The sequence below is a fragment of the Pelophylax lessonae genome, assembly GCF_965119305.1.
Source record: "Pelophylax lessonae genome assembly, chromosome: 11".
Lineage (NCBI taxonomy): Eukaryota > Metazoa > Chordata > Amphibia > Anura > Ranidae > Pelophylax > Pelophylax lessonae.
This window is the reverse complement of record NC_138778.1, coordinates 197,330,451-197,338,513: the sequence shown is the minus strand read 5'-3', so window position 1 is coordinate 197,338,513 and position 8,063 is coordinate 197,330,451. Positions and strand designations below refer to the sequence as shown.

The 8,063-nt window shown below is 39.6% G+C and overlaps 1 long non-coding RNA gene across 1 annotated transcript in view; it reads right to left on the bottom strand.

The window, feature by feature from the left end:
• Nucleotides 1–6,100, bottom strand: part of LOC309566448 — a 464,685-nt gene extending 458,585 nt beyond the window's left edge. Inside the window, exon 1 of the long non-coding RNA XR_014225880.1 lies at nucleotides 5,971–6,100. This is a non-coding gene — a long non-coding RNA (uncharacterized lncRNA). The remainder of the gene's footprint in view (nucleotides 1–5,970) is intronic.
• Between the last annotated feature and the right edge of the window lie 1,963 nt (nucleotides 6,101–8,063).

Here is an 8,063-nt window from a genome sequence, read left to right as displayed (position 1 = left end):
GGAGTGGAACCCCTTCCTGGGCAGACCCCCCGGCAAGTCCCCTGGTACTCATGGACACTGTCCTTCCCGGAAGACTTTGCCAGCAGCTCCACTGGATCCTCTGCAGCTGAGCTCCACACCTGGTTCACTAGGCCGACTGCCTATGACCACCTTCCTCATGCAACCGGAGGGGAGACAGCCATCAGCCTCCTCCTGGGACTCTGCTTCCCACCAAAGATGCCCTGTCACATGTCCCCCCAGCTTTTATGAGCAATCCCAGACTGCATTGCAAGAATGCCCTCCCACTGGAGCCAATGTGTCACTGGCTGGGTTTCCTCCACTGTCCAACAAGCCCCCTCATTGGATGCAATGGGGACACTCCTTCAGACTCAGTGAATCACACCTGGAGACATGCAACAGGCAACCTAACAGATCAGGCTCCCCTGATAAGCAGAAGGAGCAATAGATGCCTTCACCTAGCACCTACCTAGGAGGGTGCTACATCAGATTCCAGACATCTTTTCTGTTTGACATTGCAGTTTAGCTGTGTATGCATTGTTGCTGTCACTACATAGTTTTGGTAACTTTGCTGGTGTAATAGTGTACTGTATGGTTCAGCTGTTCTGGTTTCGTACATCTAGAAACAATCTGCTAACAGACTTTTGCTAGTGTTTAGATTATTATTCTTGCTTCTCGATGTACTGGCATAAATTCGGTGATCTGACTCTTTCAGCCTCTCCATCACATCAGTCTGAAAAAAGCAACATCTGTCATCATGGATCTCATTTTGCAAAAAAAAAATGCATTGTCTGATCTTGTGGCACTAAAGTTAGTCAGTCCATTCCATGTTGCTACGCATTTGGCAGCCACTTGTGAAAGGGTGCGGAGTCCCAGAAACATGTAGCAGCACACCCCTCTTCCCATTCTATTAGCTGGCAACTGATGGCAGCTCAGGTCCCATTCTCCCTCAACATCACAGCTAGCTTTAAAAGCTGGCGTCCTCCCGTGCATGTTGCTGCTGGGCCCACCAGTTACCAACGCTGGAAGTAAAAGCAAAAAAAAAAAAGGAAGAGACCACTGTGGTACTCAGCAGAAGTGGCCCAAATCATTAAAAAAAAAAAGCTAGCATTTTGTAATTATAAAAAAACCCAGAGCAATGAAGATAAGGAAATCTACAAGATTAGGCAGAAAGAGGCCAAGCAAGTTATAAGAACTTCTAAAGCGCAGGCAGAAGAAAAACTAGCTCAGTCTATGAAAAAGGGGGATAAGACATTCTTCAGATATATAAATGAAAAAAGGAAATTAAAACAAGGAATAACTAAATTAAAAACAAAGGACGGAAGGTATGTAGAAGAGAATAAAGGGCTAGCCGACTGCCTTAATGAATACTTCTGTTCAGTTTTTACAGAAGAAAAAGAAGGAGAAGGACCTCCACTTGAAAGGATGACTAATGAATCATTTGATGCATGTGTCTTTACAGAGGAAGACGTTCTAAGATTGCTGTCTAAAGTGAAGACAAATAAGTCACAGGGTCCTGATGAGATACACCCAAGATTATTAAAAGAGCTTAGTGGTGAGCTGGCAAAACCATTAACAGATCTATTTAACCAATCATTAGTAACAGGAGTCGTCCCGGAAGATTGGAAATTGGCAAATGTCATGCCCATTCACAAGAAAGGTAGTAGGGAGGAATCGAGCAACTATAGACCAGTGAGTCTGACATCAATAGTAGGCAAATTAATGGAAACCCTATTAAAGGATAGGATTGTGGAACATCTTAAATCCCATGGATTGCAAGATGAAAAACAACATGGGTTTACTTCAGGGAGATCATGTCAAACAAATCTTATAGATTTTTTTGACTGGGTGACTAAAATAATAGACGGTGGAGGTGCAGTAGACATTGCATATCTAGATTTTAGTAAGGCTTTTGACACTGTCCCACATAGAAGACTTATCAATAAACTGCAGTCATTGAGCATGGACTCCCATATTGTTGAGTGGATTAGGCAGTGGCTGAGTGACAGACAACAGAGGGTTGTAGTCAATGGAGAACATTCAGAACAAGGTCATGTTACCAGTGGGGTACCTCAGGGATCTGTACTGGGACCAATTTTGTTTAATATCTTCATAAGTGATATTGCAAAAGGCCTCGATGGTAAGGTTTGTCTTTTTGCTGATGACACAAAGATATGTAACAGGGTTGATGTTCCTGGAGGGAAACGCCAAATGGAAAAGGATTTAGGAAAACTAGAAGAATGGTCAGAACTCTGGCAACTGAAATTTAATGTGGATAAGTGCAAGATAATGCACCTGGGGCGTAAAAACCCAAGGGCAGAATATAGAATATTTGACACAGTCCTGACCTCAGTATCTGAGGAAAGGGATTTAGGAGTAATTATTTCAGAAGACTTAAAGGTGGGAAGACAATGTAATAGAGCAGCACGAAATGCCAGCAGAATGCTTGGATGTATAGGGAGAGGTATAAGCAGTAGAAAGAGAGAAGTGCTTATGCCGCTGTACAGAACACTGGTGAGACCTCACTTGGAGTATTGTGCGCAGTACTGGAGGCCATATCTCCAGAAGGATATAGATACTCTAGAGAGAGTTCAGAGAAGAGCTACTAAACTAGTACATGGATTGCAGGAAAAAAATTACCAGGAAAGGTTAAAGGACCTTAACATGTATAGCTTGGAAGAAAGAAGAGACAGAGGGGATATGATAGAAACTTTTAAATACATAAAGGGAATCAACTCGGTAAAGGAGGAGAGCATATTTAAAAGAAGAAAAACTACCACAAGAGGACACAGTTTTAAATTAGAGGGGCAAAGGTTTAAAAGTAATATGAGGAAGTATTACTTTACTGAGAGAGTAGTGGATGCATGGAATAACCTTCCTGCAGAAGTGGTAGCTGCAAATACAGTGAAGGAGTTTAAGCATGCATGGGATAGGCATAAGGCTATCCTTCATATAAGATAGGGCCAGGGACTATTCATAGGATTCAGATATATTGGGCAGACTAGATGGGCCAAATGGTTCTTATCTGCCGACACATTCTATGTTTCTATGTTTCTATGGAAGGCTGTTGGCGGTTCCACCATCTGCTGCATGTGAGGTTATCCAATTTAGCTGTGCCCATTGATGTTGGGTGCCCTCTGATATTGCCTGTATGCTGTACTGCTGCTACCCCAAATGTAAGTGTGCTTAGATTTATTAAATGGTGTCATACACAGTTTGATTCACTCAAGCGCCCTTCTCTGTTTTCTTTGCCAATAGTACTTAATGACATTGGCTGCATGTTTGAGGTTGTATCTGCCTATATTTCTCAGTATTGAGGGCACTATTGATCCTGACCAATTCTCCAACTATATTTGGAAGAATGCAGCCCAAAACTTGCAAGAAACTGCCACCATGCTTGACTGTTGCCTGCAGACACTCATGTACTTTGTTAGGCCCTTCTTAAACAAATTGCCTCCTGCTACAGCCAAATATTTTACATTTTGACTCATTAGTCCAGGGCACCTGCTGCCATTTTTCTGCACCCAGTTCCTATGTTTTCCTGCATAGGATGTGGAAACAAGGATAAGTGACTCAACTATGCAGGAAAACTTAGGAACAGGGATGCAGAAAAATGACAGAAAGATTTGAGGCAGCTTACATCCACAGAAGATCTGTGGATAGTTCTCCAAGATGTTTGGAACAACCTACCTGCCGAGTTCCTTCAAAAATTGTGTGCAGGTGTACCTAGAAGAATTAACCTCCCTGGCGGTATGATTATGTCAGGAATTACATACCAAAAGCGGTACAATTGTTTTCATGGAAATTTGGCGTTATGTATTATAGGCCTACAATTCTTAGTAATTACTGACTTAAACCTGACCAAAACAAGAGTCTAGTAGACATCCCAGATGTGATAAATTTGAAACACAAACACGTGAATTATAATCGAATCAATAATATTATTTTATTATTTAATATATAATATATATAATAAAATTATATTATTGATTAGATTATAATTCATGCATTATATATTATAGATATATGTGTGTATATATATATATATATATATATATATATATATATATATATATATATAATATATAACGCATGAATTATAATTGAATCAATAATATAATTTTATATATATATATATATGTGTGTGTGTGTATATATATATATATATATATATATATATATGCATATATATATACCGGTATATATATATATATATATATATATATATATATATATATATATATATATATATATATATATATATATATATATATATATGCGCATATATATATATGCATATATGTATATGCATATATATATATATATATGCATATATATATATATATATATATATATATATATATATATATATATATATATATATAATACAAAATGTGTTTTGTGCAACGTTTTTTTTTTTTTTTTTTGAATTTCCCTCCCTAGTTCCGCTCCCATGCAGCATTGCTGCTGCAGGGAATGGAACTAGGAAGTGATCAGACCGACGGAGGACGGAGGAGCGGCGGGACTCTCGGCTGGCGATCTCAGCAATGAGAGATCATCGCTGGATCGCCAGGATAAGGTAAGAGAACACCGCTGCGCTCTCTGCACATCCACCCCGAGCGTGACTCGGGGTTACCGCTCCTGATATGAAAAACCAACCCCGAGTCACGCTCGGGATTACCGCCTAGGAGGTTAAAGGGTGGTCACACCAAATATTGATTTGATTTGGATTTCTCTTCTGTTCAGTTACATTCCATTTTGTTAATTGATAAAAATAAATTACTAACACTCCCATTTTTCACACCTGCCTAAAACTTTTACACATTAATATATATATATATATATATATATATATATATATATATATACTGTATACATTTTTTTTTCTTTCTCAGGCCTCGGAGTCGTGACATTTCTCTTCCATGTGGTGCCATTGCTGACAGCATGGAATGGAAAGGGATTTTCTTTGTTAAGTAATGCCCTTTTATAATCAACTGTTTGCTAAACACCTGTTTAATAAATAAATAGACTTACCTGTAGTTGAATTCTTGTTAATTAGGATTTTGTTGTCCAGATTTAGCTTTGCTCCTAAGACTTTCATTGGGGTGTATTCATTTTTGCAACATTGTCTTTAATGAATTTATTTGGAAAAATACTTTTTTGTGTGTGCAAAGTAACAAATCTTAGTTGCAATTCATAACCTGCATTTCAGGGAGTATTGTGTAGTATAGTGTCCCATAAAATATGTTGATTCTGAAAGGAAAGGAAAAGTTTTCTGACAAATCTGTTGTTGTGTAGTCATTTACTGTATGCTGAGCACTGTATATATATATATATATATATATATATATATATATATATATATATACATATATATATATATATATATACAGTAAAACCTTGGATTGCGAGCATAATTTGTTCCGGAAACATGCTTGTAATCCAAAGCACTCGTATATCAAAGCAAATTTCCCCATAAGAAATAATGTAAACTTAGATGATTCGTTCCACATCCATTTTTTGTAAGTCCTTCAGTTTATAGTCCATATAAAAAGATTATAGCAATGTGATAGGTTGTGTACCCATAAAATGTCCATCCACAAATGGCGCCTCCACAAGGCGATTAGAAGCAAAATCCAGCAGGAACTACAGAGTATAAAAGAGAAAAGAGGCGCCTCTATGTGTGGCAATATGGTTACATTCACCGATGTCAGTTTGCAGTCGTGATCAGGAAGACTACCCTGCAGCAGAGCGATCTGAAAGCGAAGCTTGAAGTGCTCGTGGAGCTCAGTGTGGAAGGGATGACATCAATGGCGGTGAGGAGGACGATCTATGTGGACAGCTTTACCCTGGATGCCTTCATACTAAGATGTGCCTCTTTTAATCATCAACCATGTGAGTTGCTAAATGTTGTACCTTCATTAAATGTAACCATATTGTTACACTTAGAGGTGCCTCTCTTCTCTTTTATACTCAGTTGTGACATGAGGCTACTTGTATATAAAGACATTGCTTGTTTATCAAGTCAAAATTTATTTAAGTATTTTGCTTGTCTTGCAAAACGCTCTCAAACCAAGTTACTCTCAATCCAAGGTTTTACTGTATGTATATGAATATATATATATATATATATATATATACATACACACAGTATATATACAGTGCTCAGCATAAATTATTTTGGTGAATGAGTAGGGGTACAATGTACCTCATACCAACTCACATGGGGGAGTGGGATCTGGGCTCACCCCTTGTGTCCGATAAAGCCCCCTGCTTGCAGACCCGATAACCACAGCCCAGGGTTGTCTGGTAGAGATCCTTGTCCCCATCAACATTCCCTCCTGCCCCAAAGCTTCCCCCCATTGTTGAGGACATGTTGCCTGGTATGGTTTCCTGATCTTCCAGGCTGCATGCTCAGATAAGGGTCTGGTATGTATTTTGGGGAGGGACCCCATGCCATTTTGTTTTCTATATTTTAGCATGGGGTTTCCCTTTAAAATCCCTACCACCACTGAGGGGGGATCCGTGCCATTTTTTTCTTTCATTTTTTTTTTTAGCCCGGTGCCACCAATAGCAACTGTGAGTCATTTTATATGTGATTTGACTCGTTTTTTTTCTTTATAATTGTAATTTTTTGCTGCAGCAGGTTCTATATACAGATGCACCACTTTACAGGCAGACTTAGGCCCCCCAGGCACTATATTTAGGAATTTTTAATTTTTATTGTTGCACTTTAAGCATCATTAAAATCACTACTCCTAGATAAAAAATAGTTTTTTAAAAAAAAAAGCATTGATACATGTCCCCCAGGGCAGTACCTGGACCCCCATACCCCTCGGCCAATTACTTGCATAAAAGCCTTAAAAATGGGCACTTTTGATTTTTCCTTTTCGGCTCCCATGGACTTTAATGGTGATCGCCATTCGGTTTAGAATTTTTCTCCTGTTCGGGAGTTCTACTGTGGTCCTTTTGCCCATCTCTACACATGAATATGCTTTGAATTAAACTATTCCTTTGTAGCTCTGGCTGTATGTTTAGGGTCGTTGTCATGCTGGATTGCAAACCTCTGCCCCAGTCTCATGCGGACGCTAGCAGTTTTCTTCTAAGATTGCCCTGTATTTGCCTCCATCCATCTTCCCATCAACTCTGACCAGCTTCCCTGTCCCTGCTGAACAAAAGCATCCACCACAACATGATGCTGCCACCACCATGTATCACAGGGGGGTTGTGTTTTCAGGGTGATGTGCAGTGTTAGTAACACTTGGTTAATAAAGGAATTGTCAAAACTTGTGTTGTCTTTATTCACTCTTTACACTTTTTTGGTGAACAGGTAGGGGGGCAGGATCTGGGGGCCCCCTTGTTAAGCCTCCCCCATTTGCAGGCCCCCACAACCACTGCCCAGGGTTGTGGGGAAGAGGCCCTGTCCCCATCAACATAGGGAAAAGTTGCTTGGGGGTGGGTGGGCAGACCCCCCAGCTCCAAAGCAGCCCCTAATGTTCAGGGCATGTGGCCTGGTATGGTTCAGGAGCGGGATGCTTGCTCACCCCCCCCCCCCTCCTGGCCTGCCGGACTGCATGTTCAGATAAGGGTCTGGTATGGATTGGGGGGGCTCATGCTTTTTTTTTCTGAACTTTCTATCACCGGTATTCTATTGTTACATTTCAGCTCTGAGTGGGAATGCCCGCTGACAGCTGAAGCTGGCTTCCCAGCCCGCTGCTTAACAACCAGCTATTCTTCACACAGAATTAGAATTGGTTGATCATTTTTTGACCGATCTGAATTTGAATTGTTCCGAAAATTTGGAATTTGTTGCAAAACAAATAAGCCAAACCAAATTAAACAAATTTTACAAAATTTGTTACTATTTTATTCAGAGATTCAGATACACCTGAATCTCCGAATAACTAAAAATTGATCCGAATTTACATTCTGACTGAAACAAATTGCTCATGTCTACTTCTACACTCTGGTGCAAATTTACCAAACAAGGAGTAGAGAATGTTTGGTTTAAATGCTCGCTTAGCTTAGCGAATACAGTGGAATGGTGTTTACTTTGATTATCCAAT